Source organism: Pogona vitticeps, chromosome 2 (genome assembly GCF_051106095.1).
Source record: "Pogona vitticeps strain Pit_001003342236 chromosome 2, PviZW2.1, whole genome shotgun sequence".
Classification (NCBI taxonomy): domain Eukaryota; kingdom Metazoa; phylum Chordata; class Lepidosauria; order Squamata; family Agamidae; genus Pogona; species Pogona vitticeps.
In genome coordinates, this window is record NC_135784.1 from 237231330 (window position 1) to 237259132 (window position 27803).

Below are 27803 nucleotides of genomic sequence, written 5' to 3' on the forward strand. Positions count from 1 at the left end.
GTCAATCATACGCAAATTTTTACACTGGAAAGATCCGAAAAGGTATCAGGTACGTATTTTGTAAAGCCTCTGCATTTCTTCGTACAGGAGTTGATATAATTCAGATGTGTCATCTTTTCAATGTTGCATGGGCAAATATGTGAAAAATGTATTCTCCAAGAGCACCTAGCAAGCACATGAAAATTAATATTCTGCATTCTGACAAATACCATATTTAACTTTTTACGATGTAAGCGCCTCAGACTAAAGGTTGCAAGGATTCTCGAACTCATGTAATTAAGCCTCAGTAGCCTGGTGATTTACCAGCACAACAGGTGTTTGGGATTCGGCGCCCCACCCCCTCTGGCTAGCACCACTTGGAAGCAGCATCCTGGCTTCTCTGCCTCGCCTCCTCTGGGTGCAGCTTCTAAGTGGGTGACCAACAGAGGAGGCAGGGCACTGAACTGCTGAATACCTGTTAAATGGCAGTAAATGAACTGGGATGAACCACCAAACCAGCAGTCCATGCCCATCTCTATACAGCAGCTAGATGGCTAAACAGGTTTACATGTTCACAGAGAAAGATTTCCATGTGCTGAGCAGAATACAATATTTATTTAATCTTTAGGCTTTAGAGAAGTTACATAATTGTTTTTCTTCATGCAGAAAGTCTACATTTTTCTCATACCACACATATTACATCACAGATGTGTCTCATACAGCAAGAGCATCCAAAATATAAGTGGAAGTAACTGGTCTTGTAAACATTTTCTTAAGTGTTAGCCTGAAGAGGCAAACTGGAAGATTAGATGAGTTCAAAAAGATGTGCTACTGCAGAAAAAAAAGGTAGGAACCAGCTGTTATTGCAAAGCCTGAGAACGCTATAGGCCCTGTTTTGCTTGTGAAGTACAACAGACTAGAAGCCAACATGAAACTATTTTATACAGATCAAGCAGCATTTCTTCTGGCTTAAATTCTCCCTTTTAAAGAATGCCTCTTGCACTAGCCTCTAACAATTGGTTCCACAAGAAGACACTGTTGACTTGTCTCATAATTAGCAGCTGGAATGTGTTTTATTAAAAAATAAGTATGTGGACAATTTTGAAAACAATTGCCTATTTTTTAATGAGGTAACTTTCCTGCCCATTCAGTTACCCTGAAAAACTCAGAAATTTGACTACTGTCAAATAGTCAGAAATCTGATTAATGGACAAATCAAATTATTTTTAAATTCCATTTTTTGGGGAGTGGCAGAAATCTGTGTGCTCATGTGTAAGATGCTGAAACACTTGAAGAATGTGAAGCTGTATACATTGTATTCTGAGAAAAGGGAGATTTCACTTCTTCCTGCTTGCTTCTTTTCTGACCTATGGTTACCCCTTTCAAGGTTTTTAAGATATACAGTACTCAGAAGTGGTTTACCATTCCCTTCTTCTGGAGATGCTCCGGAGCTATGCAGCCTGCCCATGGATACATAAGCTGGCTCTTCTCCTGGGAAGTACAGTGAGGAATCAAATCCCCAACCTCTGGCTTTGCACCCAAATACCTAACTCACTGAATTATCTATTATTCCAACCAAGAAAAATTCTATCCATTATTTCTTCATGGCTTGCCAACTTCCATTACTTATTTTATGTTTGTTTACAATACTTATATACTGCTTAACTTAATAATATTAAGTGGGTTACACACACTGGGACTGCTACACTCAGGATTCCAGAAATGGAAGACAAACAGGTAAACTGACTCCCCTAACATGATTTCTGTCTTGTCTGGATTCAGCTTCAGCTTGTTCTTCCTCATATAGTCCAGAGCTGTGGTCACACACTTCTCTAGGCACCAGTGGACATGAACTGCAGATAAAAGGAGAGCTAGTGTTGCATATCATCCACATACTGATGAAACAAATCTCCTGATGACCTCTCCCAGCAGTCTTTTATAGATGTTAAATAGCACTGGGGAGGTGAGCGACCCATGTAGGACACCACAACCAAGAGATAATCGCAAAGTTGAAACAGCCTCCAGAAGCTGCACTCTCTTGAGTCTACCATCTAGAAAGGACTGGTACCGGCTTAATGCAAGCCCATTAATCCCCAACCTCAATAGTCTATCCAAGAGAATACCATGGTTGACAGTATTAAAGGGATATGAGAAATCAAGAACTGGGTCATGCTGTTCCGGTCAGCCTCCTTTAACAGCTCATTCTGCAGTGAGACCAGTACAGTCTCTGTGTCATGCCACAGTCTGAACCCAGACAGAAATGGTTGTAATAAGTCAGTGTCTTCCAGGAATGCTAACAACAGGTCCACCTCCACCCTCCGAATCAGCTCGTTGGTGAATGGAATATTGGCAACAAGCCTGAAGTTGTTCAAGTCACTTGTCACTGGATTTGACTTTTTTGGAACAGGACTGATCATAGTTTGCTTTAAACAGGAAAGTAAACACCCTTCCGACAAGGAAGAATTGATGATATGGGCGGCACATTCCACCGTTGAATGGTGATACACCTACAATGAACAAGCACCCTGACTTATCTCATGAAGAAATGAGTCTTTTTTTACTTTTGCATGTGCATCTATAAAGCAAAGTAGAAAAGCCCAATTCATAGGAGAGAAATGATCTCTTCCATCCACCAGAAAATGAGAAAACAGGAGTGCATCTAAACCGAACCAGTGCATGGAAGAGATGGATTTCAAGCTGCCATGAAGTGATGCTTGCTGTTCAAATGCCCAATGAGCTTTGGCCTATTATTATTTTAGGACCTCCTCTGGAAGGCTATAAAAGATAAGAGGAAATATACAATTTGGTATGTACATATAGGCAAAATAAAAGAGAATCATGCAAATAGTTTAAAATTATAGTATAGCATGTACTCAAAAGAAAACAGTCTGCCAAAACGTTTGTTGAAAGCCTCTCCAATAAAACCCAAAAGCTTCCATTCATGTGTTTATGTCACCCCTGATTTAGAGCAAGTTGAACCACAATGAGCATTTTAACAAGAAAGAGCAGTGATTGCCCTGGGAGGTACCTTTCTTTTCCCCATAACAAATGAGTCGGAAAAGATGATGACTAGAATTTGGAGGGTTGGCCTTCTGGTTGGAAGAGGAGCAAATCAGGTGAAAAAAAATATAAGAGAATCCTGGCATTTGTATGAAATAACTCAAAAATTAACATATAGCAAGGATTTAACACAGAAACTCTTTGTTGTTGTTATTTAGTCATTTAGTCGTGTCCGACTCTTCGTGACCCCATGGACCACAGAACGCCAGGCTTCCCGGAGTTGTGTCAAATTCATGTTGGTAGTTCCAATGACAATGGCCAACCATCTCATCCTCTGTCGTACCCTTCTCCTCTTGCCTTCGCTCTTTCCCAACATCAGAGGCTTTTCCAGGGAGTCTTCTCTTCTCATGAGATGGCCAAAGTATTGGAGCCTCAGCTTCAGGATCTGTCCTTCCAGTGAGCACTCAGGGTTGATTTCCTTTAGAATGGATAGGTTTGTTCTCCTTGCAGTCCAGGGGACTCTCAAGATCCTCCTCCAGCACCACAATTCAAAGGCATCAATTCTTTGGCGGTCTGCTTTCTTTATGGTCCAGCTGTCACTTCCATACGTCACTACAGGAAAAACCATAGCTTTGACTATGCGGACTTTTGTTGGCAAGGTGATGTCTCTGCTTTTTAAGATGCTGTCGAGGTTTGTCATCGCTTTGCTCCCAAGAAGCAGGTGTCTTTTAATTTCGTGGCTGCTGTCTCCATCTGCAGTGATCATGAAGTCCAAGAAAGTAAAATCTGTCACTGCCTCCATATCTTCCCCTTCTACTTGCCAGGAGGTGATGGGACCAGTGGCCATGATCTTAGTTTTTTGATGTTGAGCTTCAGACCGTTTTTTGCACTCTCTTTCACCCTCATTAAGAGGTTCTTTAAATAATCCTCCCTTTCTGCCATCAGAGTGGTATCATCTGCATATCGGAGGTTGTTGATATTTCTTCCGGCAATCTCAATTCCGGCTTGGGATTCCTCCAGTCCAGCCTTTCGCATGATGTATTCTGCATATAAGTTAAATAATCAGGGGGACAATATACAGCCTTGTTGTACTCCTTTCCCAATTTTGAACCAATCAGTTGTTCCATATCCAGTTCTAACTGTTGCTTCCTGTTCCACATAGAGATTTCTCAGGAGATAGATAAGGTGGTCAGGCACTCCTATTTCTTTAAGGACTTGCTATAGTTTGCTGTGGTCCACACAGTCAAAGGCTTTTGCATAGTCAATGAAGCAGAAGTAGATGTTTTTCTGAAACGCTCTAGCTTTCTCCATAATCCAGCGCATGTTAGCAATTTGGTCTCTAGTTCCTCTGCCCCTTCGGAATCCAGCTTGTACTTCTGGGAGTTCTTGGTCCACATACTGCTGAAGCCTACCTTGGAGGATTTTGAGCATAACCTTGCTAGCATGTGAGATGAGTGCAATTGTATGGTAGTCGGAGCATTCTTAGGCACTTCCCTTCTTTGGGATTGGGATGCAGACTGATCTTTTCCAATCCTTTGACTACTGCTGAGTTTTCCAAACTTGCTGGTACGTATATTAAGTGTACCACCTAAACAGCATTGTCTTTTAAGATTTTAAATAGTTCAACTGGAATGCCATCACCTCCACTGGCCTTGTTGTTAGCCAAGCTTTCTAAGGCCCACTTGACTTCACTCTCCAGGATGTCTGGCTCTAGGTCAGCAACCACATTATCTGGGTTGTCCGGGATATCCAAATCTTTCTGATATAATTCCTCTGTGTATTCTTGCCACCTCTTCTTGATGTCTTCTGCTTCTGTTAGGTTCCTCCCATTTTTGTCCTTTATCATGTCCATCTTTGCACAAAATGTTCCTCTAATATCTCCAATTTTCCTGAACAGATCTCTGTTTTTTCCCTTTCTATTATTTTCCTCTATTTCTTTACATTGTTCATTTAAGAACGCCCTCTTGTCTCTCCTTGCTATTCTTTGGAAGTCTGCATTCAGTTTTAACTTCCTCTATCTCCCTTGCATTTTGTTTCCCTTCTCTGCTATTTGTAAGGCCTCAATGGACAGCCACTTTGCTTTCTTGCATTTCCTTTTCTTTGGGATGGTTTTTGTTGCTGCCTCCTATACAATGTTACGAGCCTCTATCCAAAGTTCTTCAAGCACTCTGTCCACCAAATCGAGTTCCTTAAATCTGTTCTTCACTTCCACTGTGTATTCATAAGGGATTTGGCTTAGATTATACCTGACTAGTGGTTTTTCCTACTTTCTTCAGTTTAAGCTTGAATTTTGCTATAAGAATCTGATGATCAGAGCCACAATCAGCTCCAGGTCTTGTTTTTTCTGACTGTATAGAGCTTCTCCATCTTTGGCTGCAGAGAACATAATCAATCTGATTTTGGTATTGCCCATCTGGTGATGTCCATATGTAGAGTCACCTCTTGTGGTTTGGACAAGAGTGTTTGTGGTGACCAGCTTGTTCTCTTGACAAAATTCTATTATCCTTTGCCCTGCTTCGTTTTGAACTCCAAGGCCAAATTTACCTGTTGTTCCTTTTATCTCTTCACTCCCTACTTTAGCATTCTAGTCCCCTATAATGACACAAACATCTTTCTTTGGCGTCAGTTCCAGAAGGTGTTGTAGGTCTTCATAGAACTGGTCAATTTCAGCCTCTTCAGCATCCGTGGTTGGTGCATAAACTTGGATTACTGTGATGTTGACGGGTCTGCCTTGGATACGTATTGAAAGTATTCTCTCATTTTTGAGATTGTATCCCAGTACAGCTTTTCCCACTCTTTTGTTGACTATGAGGGCTACTCCATTTCTTCTACAGGATCCTTTCCCACAATAGTAGATATGGTAATCGTCTGAATTGAATGTGCCCATTCCCATCTATTTTAGTTCACTGACACCCAGGATGTCAATGTTTATTCTTGCCATCTCCTGTTTGACCACACCTAGCATACCAAGGTTCAAAGATCTTACATTCTAGTTTCCTATGCAGTATTTTTTCTTTGCAGCATCGGACTTTCCTTTCACTTCCAGGCATGTCCACAGCTGAGCGTCCTTTCGGCTTTGGCCCAACCACTTCATTAGCTCCAGAGCTACTTGTCCTTTGCTCTTCCTCAGTAGCATGTTGGACGCCTTCTGACCTGAGGGGCCCATCTTCCAGCATCATATCTTTCAGCCTTTTGTTTCTGTTCATGGGTTTTTCTTGGCAAAGATACTGGAGTGGATTGCCAGTCCCTGCTCCAGGTGGATCACATTTGGTCAGAACTCTCCACTGTGACCTGTCTGTCTTGGGTATCCCTGCAAGGCATAGCCCATAACTTCTCTGAATTACTCAAGCCACTTCGCCATGACAAGGCAGCAATCTGTGAATGGGCGGAAACTCTTACCTGGAAAAAAAAAATGGTTGCTAGGCTTTAAATCCATGCACTGAGGTATGCTATCTTCTCAAATTTAAGTCTGGTCCTCTGCAGAGTAAACAGCTGGGCAAGTACTGCACATTTTTCCCTCCCTGGGTCCAGCAGTATGAAAAGCATCATGGGGCAGTCAGGGGCTGTCCTGAACAGTATGGGCTGTGCTGTGGTCAGCTGCAGTGGGCAGGAGGCTAACGTTGCCCAAAACAGTGGTAAAGCTTTGAATGAACACACCCAGTTTAAAAAAAAATATCTTAAGGAAGAAAATATGTTGTAATTTCTTATTTTAAAAACTTTCTTTGCTTACTGAAGAAGCAGATCACCCGTAGATTTTTCTTTATAGATCTTACAAAACACCGTTTTTGATCCATCCACACAGAGTCAGACCAGTACAGCAAAGTATCTCCATATCAAAGACAGTGAGAGGGGAAATACAACCATTTCCTTTGTTCCAAGTGTTAATGACATTGATAACTGAAGATCAGCATCAACTTCAAGCCAGTTCTACGGTAAATCCTGTGCCTTACAGTAAATGCTAGAAACAAGAAAAGTACAGGCAACTGAAGGGAAGAATGAAAAAGGAATGTGTCAACTCTCATCTCATATCTTATTTGGATACATATACAATGTGTTGTATACTTCCAAGCAATCTGAAACAGAAATAAATGTTCTGGGGGAGGGACTGGGAGCTTAGCCTGAATTAGATTGTGTAGGATAATGAGAAAACAGACACCTTAATTGACTGCTGAGCTTTTTAATTCCTCTGTGGGAAGCTGGCTGTGCTAGTTCTGCAGACTCTGCCCTAGTACAAACATATGAAAACCTGGAGGGCTTGTAGACTGCACTTAGGTATACATTTCATACAAAGAAATCAAGACTGACAGCTTTATACATTTGGTAGAACTGCATTTTTTTTTGCAAACAGGGAGTGGCTTAGGTGTGTATATAGCCAATTCTGCAGGAATGATAGTTACCTTTGGGTAAGAAAACATCCTAGATATATTTGTCTACATAAAATAATTCAGTAATAATTGTGAAAAAGATATTCAGTGATTGTTCTCATTATCTGGACAGTTCAGTAAGCTGGAGCTCCTGGCATGGTCCCAAAGCGCTCCCAGAAGGGAACTGTAACCCACTTCTGAATACCCTCCACCTAGAAAATGCAGGAAAGGGCTGCTATACATCAGAATTGACTTGGCAGCAATAATCATAATTTTAAAAATGATAACATTAATTAAAAGTAAATAGCAGCAGGAAAAGACAGTTTCATTTCTTTTCCTTTTTGTTTTAATGTCCTCTAAGTACAGTGGTGCCTCGCTTAACGAGCGCACCGTATAACGAAGAATCCGTATAGCGATCCCTTTTTGGGGATCGCTATACGGAGCTGCCCCAATCGCCGCACTCGCTTTGCGACGACTGGGGCGTCCGGCAGCCATTTTGGAGCCGCCGAACAGCTGTTCGGTGGCTCCAAAATGGCCGCCAGATGACTCGAAATGGCCCACTGTCAGTGTTTTTGCGCCCTCCCCTTGCTTACCGAGGTCCAAAATGGCCGCCGGACCAGCGAAAACATCGCTGGAGGGGTAAGTTTTGGCGCCTATTGGAACGCATTAAACTAAGTTTAATGCGTTCCAATAGGCTTTTCCTGCCCCGTACAGCGATGTTTTCGCATAGCGAAGGTTAATCCGGAACGGATTAACCTCGCTATGCGGGGCACCACTGTAGTTTTGGATAACATTCCAGCATTAAACACTGCCTTTTAGTTTTATTACAAAGAACAGAGCTCCTCTATACTCAAGACTTTTCATGAAAAAAGATCAAGGATGTGGGGAGGAGTAGAGAAAAGACAATGTTGACCCCAATTCAGTTGCACATGTGTAGCACTGTCAAACTGTCAGCAATCACAGCTATCAACTTGTTAGTGGGACTTCTTGTTAGTGCTGTTATGGTAGAGGGAGTAAATCTAGATCCCGAGCATCTACACCAGTGGATCCCAACCTTGGGTCTTTAGGTGTTCTTGGACTACAACTCCCAGAAATCCTGCCCTGCACAGCTAGTGGTGAAGGCTTATGTGAGTTTTAGATGAACACCTGGGGACTCAAGGTTGGGAACCAGTAATCTAGACCAGTGATCCCCAACCTTTTTAACTGCATGGACTGGTTGGGGAATGCATGGATGTGTGCAGGTGGTGGTGTTGCGTACTCGCATCCATGCACGAACGAGTTGTGTGGGGTTGTAGTGCATGCGGGGGTGGTGGCTGGTTTGTCTATACAGCCCAGTCCAGCCCAGGCCATGGACCAGTACCGGGCTGCAGACTGGGAGTTGGGGACCCCTGATCTAGACCACTGGTTCTTAACCTTGGGTTACTCAGGAGTTTTGGACTGCAACTCCCAAAAGCCTTCACCACCAGCTGTCCTGACTGGGGTTTCTGGGAGTTGCAGTTCAAAAGCATCCGAGTAACAAAGGTTAAGAACCACTGATCTAGACCATCTCATTCCTCATGTGACTAGGGATACAGTACACGTAACAAAATTTGCTTCTACATATACATGGGCTCCAGCTTCTCATATCCACGGGGACAGGTGTTTAAGACAACATATTCTGCAGTATGGAATACTGGGAGTATATTTTTGCAATACGAATATGGCTGTCAAGAGTTTTAAGCAATTCAAAATAGTTTTGATCTCTTACTTTCAAGTATAGAGAGAACCAAAGTCAAACTAGCTTAACTGAAGTGGAATACATTTCTCCCTGCTGTTCTGCTTTGCAAAATAGCAGCTGCTGCACACAAATTAGGGAGGACTCTTATTTTTAGACCATTTAATATGACCCTTTAAGAACATACAACTCAGGTTTTTAAAAATAAAAAAAATCTGTACATTAAGACCTTTAAAGATCCTTCTCAGGTGTATCTGTCTGGGTAGTTAAGTGGGAAGGACCCTTTGCAAGGTGGCACTCAAACATTCACTTATCAAATATCTGCTATCTGTCAGACCCTAGAGTGCAGCCTTTCCCTTAAGGCTTCTTTTTAATTTTCTTTAAATCAATGGCTGTATGGTTTCACCTGTTCCTTGTTGCTGATGTTGGGTTTTTTCCTCTTTTTTTAGTGTTTATGTTGTAAGTTATCTTGAGGCCATCTAGTAAAAGGGGAGGTAGAAAAGATATAAGAAATTCAACCAAATTTTATGTAATGAACTGTGCACTAAAGAGACCTGCATCTGAAATATTTGTAGGCACAAAGAGTACAATTTATTTAGAACATTTACATTCCACCCCATAGCTCATGATCTCAAGGTGGAGAAAAGTAAAAGCAACATAAAAGCAATACAATTTTAAAGCATTTTAAAACATTAAAACTCTATCTATCTATCTATCTATCTATCTATCTATCTATCTATCTATCTATCTATCTATCTATCTATCTATCTATCTATCTATCTATCTATCTATCTGCGCAATAAAACTCAGTAACAAAAAAGGAAGCAATTTATAGTACAGAACAAATCTTCATGCTTCCACTGATACCTATCAAAGTAAGCTATTGTGCTGATACAGAAGCCGTCTGTACTTCCTTGCACAATGCACCAAAAAGTGTTGTTAAGATGATTCATGTGGGTATCAAGAACATTGCTCATCAAAATTGTACACTGTAAAAATAACAAATCAATGGGAAGAATATAGCTAAGTCAAGCTGACACAAGTAGACAGCTACAGAATCCTCAGAGAAATATTCAGCACCATTAGCGCTAAATACATCTGCACAGGCAATTAACTCAATGTAGTAGCTGGACAATAAAGTTCAACCAATACAGAGACAGATGCTGCTGCTATACACTATACCACAGATCCATAATGTGGAGCCACACAGTCTAATGACAGCCCCTCCAGTGAAGCTCTACAACCCCACTCCCACCGTAATTCAGACCTCCCTCACAGGAAAAAGTCTTGGTGTGAAAAAAAGGAAATAGTCCCACAACTCTAGGGGTTGCAACCATCCACTGAAATGCTATTTCTTCCCCCTTGTGCCTTTTAAAAGCCTGAAACATCTTTTATCCATCTTTCTTTTAAAAGAAACAGCTTTTAGAAACATACAGTAACTTCAACAGAGTTATTTAGAATGAAACGGAGACATATGCTTGTGTTTAAGGAACCAGGAATGAACTGTACAGTACTTCAATATAATATGCATCACAGAGATGTTAACTAATAATGCAACAATGCACAACATAGGAAACCTTCACTGAGTAGGAACTGACTGTGCATAATGAAGTGACAAACAGGAACCAGATCCCAACCAGGTGGTGATTTCCCAACATACATGAGCCTTCTCTCCATGTATTTCACTGAAGATGTACCATACCTACCATCTACATACAGTGGTGCCTCGCTTAGCGAGTGCTTCGCTATGCGATGAATTCGCATAGCGAGGGGGTCCGGGCCATCGCTGGAGCGTTCGCTCAGCGATGGCCCCTATGGCGATTTTTCGCTTCGCAAAACGAAGCGGGGGAGAACAGCTGATCGGCAGTTCCAAAATGGCCGCCGGAAGGTCCGCGCCGCATTTTCGCGCCCTGCCCTGGCTTACCGAGGGCGCGAAAATGGCGGCACTATGGAAGAAACATCGCTTAACGGTGAGTTTTCAAGCCATAGGAACGCATTGAACAAAGTTCAATGCGTTTCTATGGCTTTTTAAGTCCCGTTTAGCGATGTTTTCGCATAGCGAAGGTTAATCCGGAACGGATTAACCTCGCTATGCGAGGCACCACTGTATTCCTATCATATGTACTCCCTACTCTTCAACTTTTTCTTATCTTACACTTTTATCTTTCTAGTTTCTGCTTTTTCCTCCACCTACTGAACTCAACCCAGCTCATGATTCTCCTGCTAAGCAGCAACACACACTATAGTATAGAATAGCAAGGGGGAAGGGGAAGGACAAGTGTGCACATGTTTTATGCATGTTTGGATAAGTACTTTTTCATTTCTCTTCAGAGCAAGCCATCTAAGGGAGTAGCTTATAAAAATACTCACAAACCTCTCAGAAAAGGAAAGAATAGAGCTCATATGGAGCTGACAAAAACAAAATAAATTTTTATTTATAGAATTTGTATTCCACTAGATACAATAGGGATATGCAACATAGAAAGCACTATAAAGTACTTTATAAAATAATTTTGGATGATCAATACCTAAAACCGCTTTGACAAATAACCAAGAAAACAGAAAAGTTAACAGGGAAAGGAAGTGCAATTAAGAAGGTAAAAACTTATATAAAGGGGCAAGGACTGATCAAAGACAATTCCCCGTACAGTTTTTAATTATAAGGATAGGCAACTAAAACTGGAGACATAAAACAAAAGCTTAAAATAAAAAACTGCATATATTTTAATAAGACAATTTAAGCGTCTATCTGAAATTCCATTGATGTGGCCTCCAATCAGTGCAAAGGAATTTCATAAACATGCAAACATATTGGGTTGTATTCCGTCAGCCTATTGAACTTAACAAAATAGTAATATAAGTATGAGAGGGCAATATCGAAAATATGGCTGAACATACTTTATGTTCCATGCAATTAAAGCCTAGAAAGCTGAAGATACTGAATGTTAAATTCTGCTTTTTTTTTTGGTTATTAATTTTTTTTATTTTTTTTTATTTTATTTTTTTTGCAAATAGAATGTGGACTTTTAGCCATTCTGATTTGCAATTTCCAGCCTACCTGACATCCTTTACAGTGGTACCTCGCAAGACAACAACCTGACTAAACGACAAATCCGCATAACGATAACTTTTTGTGATCACTATAGCGATTTGCAAAACAGTCACTCCAATGGGGGATTTTCACTGGACGATGATTAGGTTCGTACTTCGCCAACCGTTTGTTTGCAAGATGACGATTTTTACAGCTGATCGTTGGCTTCGCAAAATGGCTGCCCTGTGTTTTCCGGACCCAGGCTTTGCAGGGCAGCCATTTTTACAGCTGCTCGGCGCTCACAAAATGGCTTCCCTATGTGTGATCTTCGCTGGACGACAAGATATTTTCCCCATTGGAATGCATTAAACGGGTTTCAATGCATTCCAATGGGGAAATGGATTTTGCATGACGATTTTGCTAAACAGCAATTTCAATGGGATGGATTATTGTCGTCATGCGGGGCACCACTGTATTTTACCATCAGTGTATCTACATGAAGGCAGAGAAGCAAAAGCCATGTTCCCGAGCAGTGCTACTGCACCACTTCTCATGCATTTGTCTGAGACACAATTTAAAATTACATGCTTATATCAGTTAAATTATTGGGACAGAACAGATCTTGTCTCAATCACCCACGCCCTGATTGTATCCAGGCCAGACTACTGTTCTGTGTTTTACAGGGGACTATCTTTTAAAAACTCCTGGAAGTTTTAGCCAGCACAGAATGCTGTCGCCTTAATGCTGACAAGTGTTAACAGCATATCTCCAGGCTTCCTTGAATGAAACTGATTATTTGCATGCATTCCAGTCTGGGTTCAATTTTGGCGAATGGGAAGTTGAGAACATGCATGTAGAAAAGCGGAGAACACTTACGACTCTGGCACACACAGAGAAAAAATATAACTGGCTGTAATTTTGATTTGAATGTCACTTTAAATTTAATTTTCCTTTTTGCTTTACAGAATCTTGACCAATCACATTGGCTGTGCCAATCACAAAAAACTCTGAATGAAAGAGCTGACATGGTTCTATTTCCAAGCCTCCAAAGGACCAAAGCATTCTTCAGGGCAATATGCCAAATTAATGGTGTATAGAAACAAGACTTTTGCTAATCCCAGCCCTTCTGAACAACTGGTAAAAGAAAATCTCAAACATGGGCAGGCATCTGCCAGATGGATGCACTGACTTTAAGAAATTCTAACTACATGCAAATGAGTTGGGCAAATCCAACAGGAAGCTTCAGCATGGATGACAAAGCTCTTTCTATTACAATGCATTTTAACATCTGAAAAGCAATGCAGACCATTTGCTGTGAATTGAGTTGGCTGCAAGACTGCTTGAGATATTCTTTACACAATAGTTTCTATAGCCATGTCAGGTGACAGAAACGACTGAATACCAGATAATTTATTTTGATAATACTCTGGTAAAAATTTTATTTGAGCAAAGAAAGTGTAGAAATACTGTTGCTCTAAGTTTATCTACTGTCAAACGGAAAGCTGCCACAACACTGCTGAATCACACAGTTATCGTCGATGTGGAAGCAGGACAGGAAGCTCTGCAGGAAGGTAGCAAAAGAGGATGTGTCTCTAAATTTGGCTGAATACAGACAAGGGAAAAACGAGGCTACGCATATCCTATATATTTATATCTGGAAAGAGAGTGGAGAAAACAAAATGCAGTGGAACTGTTTACTTCAAAAGTCCTTACAATTATTCTTCCAAGAAATCCTTTGACAAGAGAAGAAAGACTTGAGTTACGCAATTGCTTCACAGCCTCAAAATCACCAACAAAGATTAAAAACATAGGAGGGAATCTTGTAAACTAGATGAGATAGCTGGTTAAAGAAACAGCAATCTATATCCTGCATAGTTCTCTTTTTATACATTGTTACCGGCCAAATCTGAATTGAGATTAGACCAGTACTGGGTTCGAGTTCTCTGGCAAGGATCACAGGCTAAGACACAAGACAGCTGAACAAGCCAATTTTATTAAAGTACAGAAGTTCAGCTGGGCCTCCCATCTTAAAAGCAGAGGGAGACCCAGAATAAAGAGTGAGCCTATGTTTTATAATAGTTACAGACAAAGAGCCATAAAGAGAAGTATTACGATTGGTGCCTTGAACCCATACCTTTCAATCCTGCCTTTTACTGGCCAAAGATATTTTGTAAATTCATTCTATTGGTCCCGTTTGAATTTCTCATGTAGTACCACGTGTGCCTGTGCCTGTGCCTTTAACCTAAAGGTCATTTTACACCCCAAAAAGAGTCAACGTGTCTACTCTGAGCATGTCTGGATTTCCCTTATCTCTATTCGCATGTTTATGTAACTCTTGTCTGTCTTCCTGGGCCTTGATATATGGCCTTCAAAAGAAGCAATTCTCCTCAATGTGTTAAACTCCAGATGACTATAGCTTCCTGCCCCCCTCATTCCGATGGGCTATCTATCTCTCTAATTGTTATGGGAAACGAAACCCAAATACTCTCTTCTTGGAGACATTATCTCTTAATGTGAAATGCTAGGTGTAAGTCTTTCTGGCCCAAAGGTCAGGAGTTCCCGGGTTGAATTAAAGGCACCCAGAAAAGAGATATACAGACACCAAAGGTTACAAGGTATTTTGATTACAGACTACATAACCCATACAGTGCTTAAGACTCATTACAGAAAAATCTATCATGGAAAATATACATCAAGCATTAACTATAAATAAGAATGAAGCATAAAATAAGGCATAATATTGCTTGTTAAAATAAGGTTTCATCTTGGCCCACTCACAACATGCTGGCTTACAAAATACCTACTGGTGGAAAATATTTATTTGTAAACACATTTAAATAACCGTATCCAAAATGATTGGTTGGATGGCTCAATGAGTTTGTAGGAGTTCAATTCCCCAGTGTGCCTCCCTGAGAAAATTCATGTGTAGCTGTGGGCAAGCTGCATAATTCCAGGGTGTCCCCTGAAAATACTCTCTTATCTAGCAAACCTTGGAAACCTTGTAAGTCAGAATTGACTTGATAGGACACAATTATTAATTATTTCCAAAATAAAGTTGAATATTTTGATGCTATGCAGGAAAAAATAGATTTATATACATACAATTGTTTATTTTTATTATTGTACAGTATACCTAATTTCTTTAGCAATATGTGAACAGCAAAAGGGATATTCCATTTGTAACTTTTTCATTCCAAAACATAACAAATGTTGCACATTACTCAGAAAAATTTATGGGTACCTTGCAAATAATTTCTTTCCATTCAGTAATAGTATGTTAAATTAGTTAACAGACAAATGGTCCAAATACAATTAAACTAGTCATTTACAAAAGTTCTTTTTTTCTTCCAGTTTGTTCCTATATACATCTTAGCAGCAACAAGTAGACACGAGACCAGTTTGGTACTTGATTCATTTAAAAATCCTTTTATGTAACCTAAGATAAATTATTTTAGGATCCAATGGTAATTTGTTGTTATGTGCCGTCACACTGGGACTGATTTATTGCAACCCTAATAGTGTTTTCAAGGTAAATTAGATATTTAAAGAATGGTTTTAACAGTTCCGTACCCCCAATAAATTTCCATGGCTAAGCAGAGATTCAAACCCAGGCCTCCTGAGCGCTAGTCCAGCATTATACCACACTGGATATCAATAATATATTTCTACTACTCAACATATTATTAATAAAGTAAATCAGAGTATGCCGGGGGGGGGGAGGACCAAATCACAGTATAAAACCAGGCAACCAACCAATTGTATTTTCATGTATGAAGACATGCTTGTATGTGTCACTTTTAAACATGCATACAAGTTTATCTATACATATAGGAAGGTGGAAAGGGCATAAGTCTTGAACATTTCAGACATCTTAACAACTACTGCTGTTACAAATGAATCACATTTTTCATTCTTTCAGATACCTGAATATCAATTTCCAAAAGGGTGGCTTATCTGACTGACATTTCCTAAAGATGTACACGTGCTTTGTTTAAAATTCAGAGGACCAGTTATAAAGTGCTCTGTTATTTATAAAGGCACAAGAAAGTTAGTAGAAACTGATTCTGATTCTGCATAGCCAGATACAGATGGAAAGATTACAAAATGAGCCCTGCAGGTGTGAAAAGCTGTCAAAAGGCTTGTTTAATATTCCATGGAATCTTGTTCAAGTGATCCTTGAAGGAGTCTTGCATAATTTCTGCAACTGTACTTCTCAAAGTATAAAGATCAGTGTTATATCAAATGCATGTGCCATCTCAAAAGCAGCAAAGTGAACACACATTTATGAAACCATCATTGAGCTCAATGTGTATCTGATTTATCCCTTTATCACAGAAGGCAGGATTCAGAATATCAAACAATGCTCCTTTTTTCCATGGAGGGTGTATATTTGCTGCAATACAGTGCTTTTTATCCAGGAATCCTGAACAATCTCCCTGGTTAAAAAAGTTTTCCCCAAAAAGCTTGGGTGAAAGAGTTGAAAGGTCAGTTGTGCAACTTTCAGAGGGCCAGGAAGATATATATATATATAAAATAGCCAAATCTTTCCTGGCTGCTCCTGACTTTTTCCAGAGCAAAGTGCTTCTAAGGCACAGAGTCAAGTGAAAGGTTTTCTTTTCCCCTATCTCCAAGAGACCAAGTTCTCTTATTTTGTATCACTTGTCTTGGGTCCCATAAAAAGCAGGAGGAGATATTCTTGAAGCCCTAGAGAGAGTCTTTAAGCCATACAGGTTTTTTTTAACAACACTGAAAGCACAATAGTAAATGAGACTCCCAATCTTCTTTTCCCCTGGTTCTCTGAATCTCTATTCTCCTAGCAAAGTCCTTTGGAAGTATTTCACTGTCCTTTAGTCTGGAGCGATAGAGGTTCACTCTTTTCTCTTCTGGAACTTTGACTTTCATCCTCATGTAGATTCTTGACTGTTTTTTGTTTTTAAGGGGAAAAGGGAAACTTGGGCATAAAATTAGTCAACATACCTGGTATGGGATCCTACTCACCACCCCAAAACCAAGTTTGACCATGTGGCTTCTTTATAAATACAATTTGGCTGTCCACATGGAAAATTCTAAAGATGAAAAATTATTTTCCCCACCTCTTCTTTGACTTGGGGCTGTTATCTTTTGTACACAAACTGTCTTCTCTCTTGATGTATTTTGTTTGGTTTAGTACTTTAAAAGTACCTACTGTATTTTTCCGTGTATAAGATGCCCCCCCTTTCCTAACCCAAAATTTCTTTCTCTGCAAGAAAGTGGAGGGGGAAGGTAGGGATCAAAGTACTTTGATTCCTGCTTTCCCCCTCCACTTTCTTTGGAAAAAAGTACTTTCCCCCTCCACTTTTTGCAAAGACAGTGGAGGGGGAAAAGCACTTTTTTGCGAGGAAAGTAGAGGGGAAAGCACTTTCTTTGCAGAAAGCTGCTTTCCCCCTCCACTTTCTTTGCAAAAAGTGGAGGGGGAAAGCAGGGATCACAGCGCTTTGATCCCTACCACCTCCTTACTACCATGTATAAAATGACCCTCAATTTTTTTCTCTAATTGTTTCAGGAAAAAGTGTCATTTTAAACACGGAAAAATATGGAATATATGTTTTTACTCTCTGAATACAAAGTTTTTCAAGGTGGACAGTATAGCATATTTAAGCACCTCATTTCCAAAAAAAAAAAAAAAAAAAAAAACCACAAACAAAAAACAAAAAAAAAATTACTCATACCACCACATAGAATGGGGAAGTTCTCTGTGCAAGAGGGGGAAATTTTGAATTACATATGGAAGTAGAGTTTGGTTTGATGGAAAGAATTAGAAAACACATAAAGATGCAGAGGGGAAATTGCTCTGTTCTTGCTGTTTAGTTGTTATGTCTGACTCTTTGTGACCCGATGCACCAAAGCACACCAGGCCCTCCTGTCTTCCACTGCCTCCCGGTGTTGGGTCAAATTCATGTTGGTTGCTTTGAGGATACTGTCCGACCATCTCGTCCTCTGTTGCCCCCCCCTTTCCTCTTGCCACCACACTTTCCCAACATCAGGGTCTTTTCCAGGGAGTCTTCTCTTCTCATGAGATGGCCAAATTATTGAAGCCTTAGTTTCAGGATCTGTCCTTCCAGTCAGCACTCAGGGTTGATTTCCTTTAGAATGGATAGGTTTGTTTTCCTTGCAGTCCAGGGGCCTCTTAAGATTCTACTCAAGCACCACAATTCAAAAGCATCAATTCTTCAGTGGTCAGCCTTCTTTATGGTCCAGCTCTCACTTCCATACATCACTACTGGAAAAACCATATCTTTGCCTATGCGGACCTTTGTCAGCAAGGTGAGGTCTCTGCTTTTTAAGATGCTGTCTAGGTTTGTCATCACTTTCCTCCCAAGAAGCAGGCGTCTTTTAATTTCGTGGCTGCTGTCCCCATCTGCAGTGATCATGGAGCCCAAAAAGGTAAAATCTGTCACTGCCTCCATAACTTCCCCTTCTATTTGCTGTGAGTGATGGAGTAAGTGGCCATGATCTTAGTTTTTTTTAATGTTGAGCTTCAGACCATTTTTGGCACTCTCCTCTTTCGCCCTCATTAAGAGGTTCTTTAAATCCTCCTTCCTTTCTGCCATCAGAGTGGTATCATCTGCATATCTGAGGTTGATGATATTTCTCCCAGCAATCTTAATTTCATCTTCGGATTCCTCCAGTCCAGCCTTTCACATGACGTATTCTGGATATAAGTTAAATAAGCAGGGAGACAATATACAGCCTTGTCGTACTCCTTTCCCAATTCTGAACCAATCAGTTGTTCCATATCCAGTGCTTCCTGTCCCACATATAGATTTCTCAGGAGACAAATAAGGTGGTCAGGCACTCCCATTTCTTTAAGAACCTGCCATAGTTTACTGTGGTCCACACAGCCAAAGGCTTTTGCGTAATCAGAAACTACTCTACCCCACTCTTAATTATTGTATTTATGTATTTCACTTTGGTACACCAGCTTGGCCATTAGCAGCAGCAAAATCTGATGAGAATAGTTTTCATTACAGTCTGAGGCGGGCAAGCACTGTAACTATTCATTCCCAGCCTACTACAGCCCTGAAGTACAATGCTGATGCTCTTTCATATCCCCAAAATAAATTCCTACAGACCACTATCTTCATTTTAAGCATGGTTATTTAAGTTACATTTGCATGCCTGCATGGCAACTTCCTTTAATTCTATCCGTTTGCATAAGTCAAGTCACTGAATTGTATTCCCATAGAACACCAAGTTCCCACCAGACATTTTAATAAATAAGGTGCACGGATAGTATTATCTAGTCACTATAAATGTCCAAACATCCAGTTGCATTTTAGTCATGCTTATTCTGTAAGAAGGTCTAGTTCTGCATAGTGGTACTCACTTTTACAGATTAAATGTTTGTGGTTCTAGGAAGGGAAAGAAGTTATGGCACTGCAAGATCTCCTGTATGGTTTACACAACAGGCTCTATCTTAGATATGCTACTAGAAAAATTAAGATTGAGACGGCCTGTAATAATGCCACTCTCATTTCTTAAAAGCAAGAGAACAATTTACATGTTCCACATCAAAGAAGATATATGAAGAAGGTGCCAGCAGAACGAGCATAATATTGTTGGATAGTGCAAATATTGCATTTATAACCATTGTTCCAGGTTGCAGGGGTTGTTTCAATTTTTATCTTTTCTTAAAGGAATGAAATTTATATTGTAACCACTTCTTGGTTTAGAGGAGGCCAGTAGGTGGGGATGAGTAGACATGTCCTTTACATGGTAGTGGCTAATGCTGTGAAATATGGGGTCTGCACCTCAAAACTCTGCAAAACTACTGTAAACCTCTGGCACAGAATTTGAGTAATAATAGTAATGCTCACTTTGGGGTAATTAGTAGCTCTCTACATGTGTATGTCAGTTATACAGTTGCAGATTCACTGCAGAACACAAGATGCAAAATTATGGCATAGATTTTGCAACAAAAGGACAACATCCTGAGGACGCCAGTTCTGGTGGTATTATCCGGATATATCATTAACTTATCTATCAGCAATATACCCTGTGTCCCCAAAAATAAGACCTACCCTGAAAATAAGCCCTAGTATGATTTTCGAGGATGCTTGTAATATAAGCCCTACCCCAAAAATAAGCCCCAGTTAAGTGAAACCCCATCCCCCACCTCTGTGCAGCAACCAGACGATAACGTGACTGTATTTGAATAAATGTAGATGAAAAATGTACATAAAAAAACAAACAAAACCTGAAAATAAGCCCTAATGCATTTTTGGATAAAAGTAATAATATAAGACCCTGTTTTATTTTTGGGGAAACATGGTAGGTGTAGATGGTACCATAAAACTATGAGACATGTTTTGAGGGGATCCCAGATTCTAGGGTTTTTTGTTAACAAAGCTGGTTAGCTCCATGTGAGGAGACAGAAGTATTTCCTTCTCCGTTGCTTATCAGCTACAGGCAGTATGTATCACCAAAAAGGAGATTGAAGCAATTCAACAGATCAGTCCTGTAAGCACCTGATAATCACAGCAGTCTTCTATCTAGTTCTCTAGAAGGTGGTCTGCCAAGCAGAAAAGCACCCTAGCTCCCTTCCATTAAAAAGCATTATCTGCCTCAGCTTTCCTGTGTATAGTTCACCAGTCACTATTTCTTACCGTTAATTCACTCAGGAATCCTCAAGGATACAATCTTAAACATGCTTGCTAAGGATCTAGCCCTGCTGAACCCAGGGAGACATACTTCTGAGTGAGCTTACATAGAGTTATTCTGCATCTATGACTCCTGAACATTTTATCCATCCCTTCCACCCCCCACCCCAACCCCCGGGGGCACTTTCTTTTCAAAGCAACCTGTTTAGGACTCTCACAGAAAACAGCAATTATTTGGTGAGTGGGGAGACGAAGAACATCTCAACAAACACTACTTTGGTTAAAGTCAACTGCTTTCATAAAAAGGGAAAGGTTCCCCTTGACATTTTTAGTCCAGTCGTGTCCGACTTTAGGGGGTGGTGCTCATCCCATTTTCAAGCCGTAGAGCTAGCGCTTGTCCAAAGACAGCTTCCGTTGCCACGTGGCCAGCATGACTAGGGAACGCCGTTTTACCTATTTATTTATTCACATTTGCATGCTTTTGAACTGCTAGGTTGGCGAGGAGCTGGGACAAAGTGACGGGAGCTCACTCCGTCACGTGGATTCGATCTTACGACTGCTGGTCTTCTGACCCTGCAGCACAGGCTTCTGCGGTTTAGCCCACAGCGCCACCACATCCCAACTGCTTTCACCTGTGCTGTGTAAAAATTTGGGCTGGTAATATTTGCATTTTAATGATTACTATTAACTGCTTTCATAGTAATCATTAAAATATTATCAGACAAAATTTTTACACAGCACAAGTGACTAACACAACTGTTCCTATCTACTCTCACGCTCATGCCCCCAATGGGAGTGCCAGATCACTTCCCTGTCTTAACAGGAACTTGGATGATGAAAGAAGAGTAATGATGACTACAACGTCAACAGAGAATGGGGAATGAACTGGACCAGGGATGGATTGTAGTCAAACTGAAGACCTATTTCTGGCACCCTTGCTTCCCGCACGGAATAAACTCGTCATGCTTTTCCAGACCCTGCAAGGCCACCTCCATCAGGATACTGGGCAAGTAAGAATGGTTGGTGGCTGGCTATGAACAACTTATGGATACAGTCATGTGGGTCTGCCTTTATTTGGACTCTTCTGAGTCAGGTCAGATTGGCTGAAATTTGGCAACAAATTGTTGTATAGAATTCTTTCCTGCATGTACTTCGGAAGGATGGGGACTGCAAAGCAATGAGGGTTACTGCATATTTATCTTACTGATTACATTAGCCAAGATAAGACTGATGTGGGTGTTAAACAAGGTGATCAGTACCTCTCTGCAGTTTGGAAGAGGCGTTAGTAAGAGACTTCATTAAATATTTCCTTGATCCAGCAGCATTAACTGATTACAGCCCAGTCTCAAAAACACCATTCATGGCTCTGTTAACCAATAAAGTGGTGGTGCTTCAATATAAGATACTAATAATCTGTATTCATATATATCAGTTTAAAATATAGGACTAAGACTCCTTTAGACAGATCCAAGGAATGGACTGGGGAAATTATTACTAATTCTCCTGGTGGGTACTAGAGTATGCGGGAGTGCTGCCTAGGGAGCCCTGGCGGAGCCGTGTGCAGGCCACAGACCTCTCACTTTGTACATGAAATGTTCTGCACAGGTTCTAGCTTGGGTGTCATTTAGGATGTTTTTATTCTCCCCCCCCCCCGGTGTGTGGGAGATGTAGAATGCAGATGAAGATTGACCTGCCACAATATTTACAATTCTGGAGGCCACTTGGACCTTTAGACTCATGTACTATCAATAATTTCACTTTTGTTATCTGAGAGTGGTCCTAGATCCTATGTTGAGCCTAGATTGCCAGGTGGCAGCATCAAGGGCTATGTTTGCTCAGTTACATTTAATGTGCTAGCTATGACCTATTTTATTTTATTTCATTCCTTGCTGCAACAAATGGAACACCACTAACCCCCATTAAACAGGAGCAACTACTGTCTCCTTGGTTTTATAAGAAATCTTCAATCACCCAAGCTACTGTCTGAAACCTATTGGTTCTGTGCAGCATCCAGGAAGACTCATAAATACAGAGCAGCAAACAAAGCTGATGGGAAAAACAAGAGGTTTGCTAAAAATAGACTGCCACTGCTACACAGTTAAGATTTCATGATATGAGATTCAAATGATTAGGAAGTGGCTTTTCCATATTTCCTAACACAAGCTGTCTAGATAATCAGTTCATTGAGGATATTCAAAACACAGATTTTTAAAATGATCTCGTTTCTAATTATCCAATATTGATAGCCTGGGGCCCACAGATAGCTTTTGCATCCTTGTATTTTACAATTTAACAGTTTACATTTTTGATACAATGTAAATGTCTTTAGCAAAATATGTTTTGTAAATACAAACTGTATTTAGCAAAAGTACTTTCCCCATAATTAAGTGAAGCTTTTGATCTATATGACCATGCCAGTTCTAACACCATTCTCTAGGGCAAGATAAGATAAAATAAGAGAATTTGTAGTATCCCAAGTTAGAGCTTACAGAGCTGTCTATTTGGGAAGTCATCAGTATTAACAGACAATTTTTAGGCCAGAAAATGACATCTGCATGAACTTAACATCAGTGTTATACCACATACTTACCACAATCTCTATGAGGGTAGTTCACCCATGTAAGTATAACCCATCAAAGTATCTAATGCAGTTCCACATGTGCCACAAACAACTGCATTAGGCTCACTATCTCTGAAATACTTAATTGAAGTTGATTTAAAATGATGCCTTGTTATAACTGACACAGACACATCAATTTAGTTAATTCAGCAGCATCTTCAAGTTATAATGAGACATTTTAGTCCCAAGGCTCACCAGGTATGAATGGAATTTTCTACATGTACAAAGAATACAAAGAAAGTTCCCCTTTCCACATGGTGAAATGTTGTTTACGAATGAGTGGTAGATGCAACGCAAAACCTGTTCAAATGTGTCCTGCAAAGGCAAACACAGCATTTTCAACTAGTAATGATTAGTGAAGTAACAGCATCATAACCTCAATCAAAGCCCAAATTAAACCCCAAATAAACACCATACAAGCATGACTTGTTACACAAAACTGTCTTTTGCACAAGCATAAATGGAAGATTTTTTCAAAGGTATTAAATATGGTGTGTATGTTATAACTGTTTACTGCACATCACTGTATCTTTTGACTTACTAAGATCAGATTGTCATCTACAGTACAGCTCTCTCACCAACCAAAGACCTAAAAACTGAGGTGCGTAAGTGGAAGTATTTGAAGGAATCCTATAGCACTAATTAACTTGTAACAAAAACAAATAGTCAATATGGAACAATACAGACGACAACCAGCCCCAATACATATTTTTAAAATGCAGAATTCTTTTTAGCTTTACAATAACAGTCATTTGAATTTAATGGATAGCCGTTTGATTTCAAAACAATGGCAAATGAGGATAACCCATGTGGCTCTAATTGAATTTTTCTACCTCATTTCATTTTGCTGTAATTAGAAATTGTAACAACATGAACACATACTACATGCTGTGACAAACTCAGTCACATTAACTCTGAACTAGCACAAAGCTACTTAAGAAATCCAGGGCTTTTCATGCATACAGAAGGATTCAGCAGAATGCCCAGAAAGATTTGCTCTTGTTTTCTAAAGTACTGGCCTCTGTATGAGGAAAGCTTCAGCACTGCACCTCTGCTATACACCCTAAAATAGCTCACAAAATCAGAAAAGAAAGGCCTACAGAAGAGATAATGCTTCCCTGCCTTCCACCCTGATTATAATGTTAAGCTATATGGGGTAGAAATATATCTGTGAAAATTCTCAGTTATCCAGGTGAGGTTATCTGGAAGTTGAGTCATGGCCAACTGGACTTCTTTTGTGTTGGGTTGAAAAACGTTTAGCTACTCATCCAGGTAGCTTTTTCCATCTGAGGGATCTCCTACCAACTCTCCTCAGACTGAAGAAGCTACTTGGATGAGTAAAATGTTTCAACCTAACAAGAAAGAAGTCCAGTTCCCATGACTCAACTTCCAGATATATGAGGTAGTCAAGTTAAAATCCCTGCCTGCCCTCATAGTCTACTCCAAACCATTTCTGCATCCAGTTTGAAATCAGCTCAAATTATCAATGAACAGATCAAAACTAGTGGAAAAAAACAGGCTCCTTCTATACCAACTACAGTGGTGCCTCGCATAACGATGTTAATTGGTTCCAGAAAAAAAAACGTTATGTGAAAACATCGTTATGGGAAGCGCCATTTCCCATAGGAATGCATTGAAAACCGGTTAATCCGTTCCAACTGGAACGGATTATCCGGTTTTTTCCCTCCCCCCCGCGGCTTGGATCTGACCCATGGCGGCTACCTGAGCCATGGCTGGACTCCCTAGAGTCCGGCCATGGCTGGGGTAGCCGCTGCGGTTACCCTTTAAGCGGCGGAGATAGGCTGGGGGGTGGATCGGGGAGCTTGAAGCCTCTCCGCGCCGCCTACCCAGGTCGTTCCCGAACTTCTGGAAGTCCGGGAACGACCTGGGTAAGCAGCGCTGGGAGGCTTCAAGCTTCCTGATCCACCCCCCAGCCTGTCCCCGCCGCTTAAAGCCTCCTTGCGCCGCCTACCCAGCCCGTTCTCGGACACCTAGGTGTCCGAGAACGGGCTGGGTAGGCGGCGGGGGAGGCTACCGGCATCGGAGAACAGGCTTCAAGCTCCCCGGTCCATCCCCCAGCCTGTTCTCCGATGCCGGTAGCCTCCCCCGCCGCCTACCGAGCCCGTTCTCGGACACCTAGGTGTCCGAGAAAGGGCTGGGTAGGCAGCGCAAGGAGGCTTTAAGCGGCGGGGACAGGCTGGGGGGTGGATCGGGAAGCTTGAAGCCTCCCAGCGCTGCTTACCCAGGTCGTTCCCGGACTTCCAGAAGTCCGGGAACGACCTGGGTAGGCGGCGCGGAGAGGCTTCAAGCTCCCCGGTCCACCCCCAGCCTGTTCTCCGATGCCGGTAGCCTCCCCCGCCGCCTACTCAGCCCGTTCTCGGACACCTAGGTGTCCGAGAAAGGGCTGGGTAGGCGGCGCAAGGAGACTTTAAGCGGCGGGGACAGGCTGGGGGGTGGATCGGGAAGCTTGAAGCCTCTCCGCGCCGCCTACCCAGGTCGTTCCCGGACTTCCAGAAGTCCGGGAACGACCTGGGTAGGCGGCGCGGAGAGGCTTCAAGCTCCCCGGTCCACCCCCCAGCCTGTTCTCCGATGCCGGTAGCCTCCCCCGCCGCCTACCCAGCCCGTTCTCGGACACCTAGGTGTCCGAGAACGGGCTGGGTAGGCGGCGCAAGGAGGCTTTAAGCGGCGGGGACAGGCTGGGGGGTGAATCGGGAAGCTTGAAGCCTTCCCGCACTGCTTACCCAGGCTGTTCCCGGACTTCTGGAAGTCCGGGAACGGCCGGGGTAGGCGGCGCGGAGAGGCTTCAAGCTTCCCGGTCCACCCCCCAGCCTGTCCCCGGAGCTCGGAAGGGAATTGTTGGCAGGGGACGGTGGCTTCGGGGTCCTTCCGAGGCCGCAGCCCACTGCCGACATTTTCCCCCAGCTGAGCAGCGGGGCTTCAAAGCTCCCGCCGCTCAGCTGGGGGAAAATGGTGCCTATGGGGAAAAATCGCAAAGCGATTTTTCCCCATAGGCAAGATCGTTGTGCGATCGCAAAAGCGATGGCAACAAAGCCATCGCTATGCGATTTTTTCGTTAAACGGGGCACTCGTTAAGCGAGGCACCACTGTAATTTCATCTTTATGCAATTCTTTTCAGGTTGTAGTCTTACAGGCAGGAACTGACAAATTTTAACCAAAGAAAATAGGTAATTAAATTAGCCCATCATAACATTAAACTGGGACAAAACTGGAAATACTTATTTCATCCTTTACCGCAAGTTAACACCAAACACACTCAATACCTAGAGATGTAAAATTTCCAGGACTTTCAATTTTTTTCTGGACAAAAATAAAATGTTTTCCCTGTTATTTTTTTCTGGAACAAAATGGAAATTTTACATCTCTATCAATACCCTGTGGAATCATTTTACATGTAGTGGAAGTCATCTAGAGCAGGCAATACTGAAAGATCCATCCAGTTATCTAGCACTGTAGATAAAAATGGCATTATTCACTTCAGTAGAGCTTGGTATAGGTACACTGGAAGCTACCTTGTACTGAAACAGACCTTTTGTCAATGTAGTTCATTACTATCAGTACAGGCACAATCTTTTCAAACTCTATGAAGCAGGTTTTCCAGCCCTTTCTGAAGATGACCAAGATGAAGGATGGGATGTTCTGTATATTAAGTCAGTACTCTGCCTCTTAACTATATCCCTTACACTAGGCAGACTTGCTGCCAGGTTCCCAAAACAAAAATCCAAACAGATCTATTCTATTTTAACAGAGCAAAAACAGATGCAACACAAACATTTAGTTATTTGTAAATCTGCGTCTGCACAATACCAATTTAGAGCGCAAATGTAAGGTCACACAACTAACATGCCTCCACACAAGAAGATGGCTTCCATACAGAAAACACACGCATTAGCAAGCAATTATGATGGATGCTTGCTTATTTTCTGCTTGGAGATAACAATATTCAATTATGTGCACTCACTTATGTAAACCAGTCTGTAGTTCAACCCAGAATGGATTAGCATCTAGCATTATGAGAAAAGCAATTTCTTAAACAGTGTTACAGAAAACTGAACATCTGTTGTAGTTGTCTTTCCTCCATCTTCTACAGCTAGATGGAAGAATATATACTTGCACCACTACAAGCAGTGCGGTTTGGGTTATACAAGGATTTTTTTTTTCAAATGCTCTCCTAGCATGGTAGTTCCAAGTAATGGCTGACAACCTCCTCTTGCAGTGAGAAGAGGAAGATGGGGTAAACTCAAAGCAGAGCGAGGAGGAGGAAGAATTAAAAAACTGGTGCAAAATACACACACACACACACACACACAGAGAGACAGAGAGAGAGGAGAGAGAGAGAGAGCCATCCCCACTGCTTGTGCATGCCTGGTGTGTGCATTTTGTTGCACCCATTCAACAGACAGATGAAGTGCCCTTGTCTATGAAAGCTCACATTAAA

General features: G+C 41.4%; 1 protein-coding gene across 1 annotated transcript in view; it reads right to left on the reverse strand.

The window, feature by feature from the left end:
• Nucleotides 1-27803, reverse strand: part of LOC110076012 (guanine nucleotide-binding protein G(q) subunit alpha) — a 151771-nt gene that overhangs the window by 65864 nt on the left and 58104 nt on the right. The window lies entirely within an intron of this gene.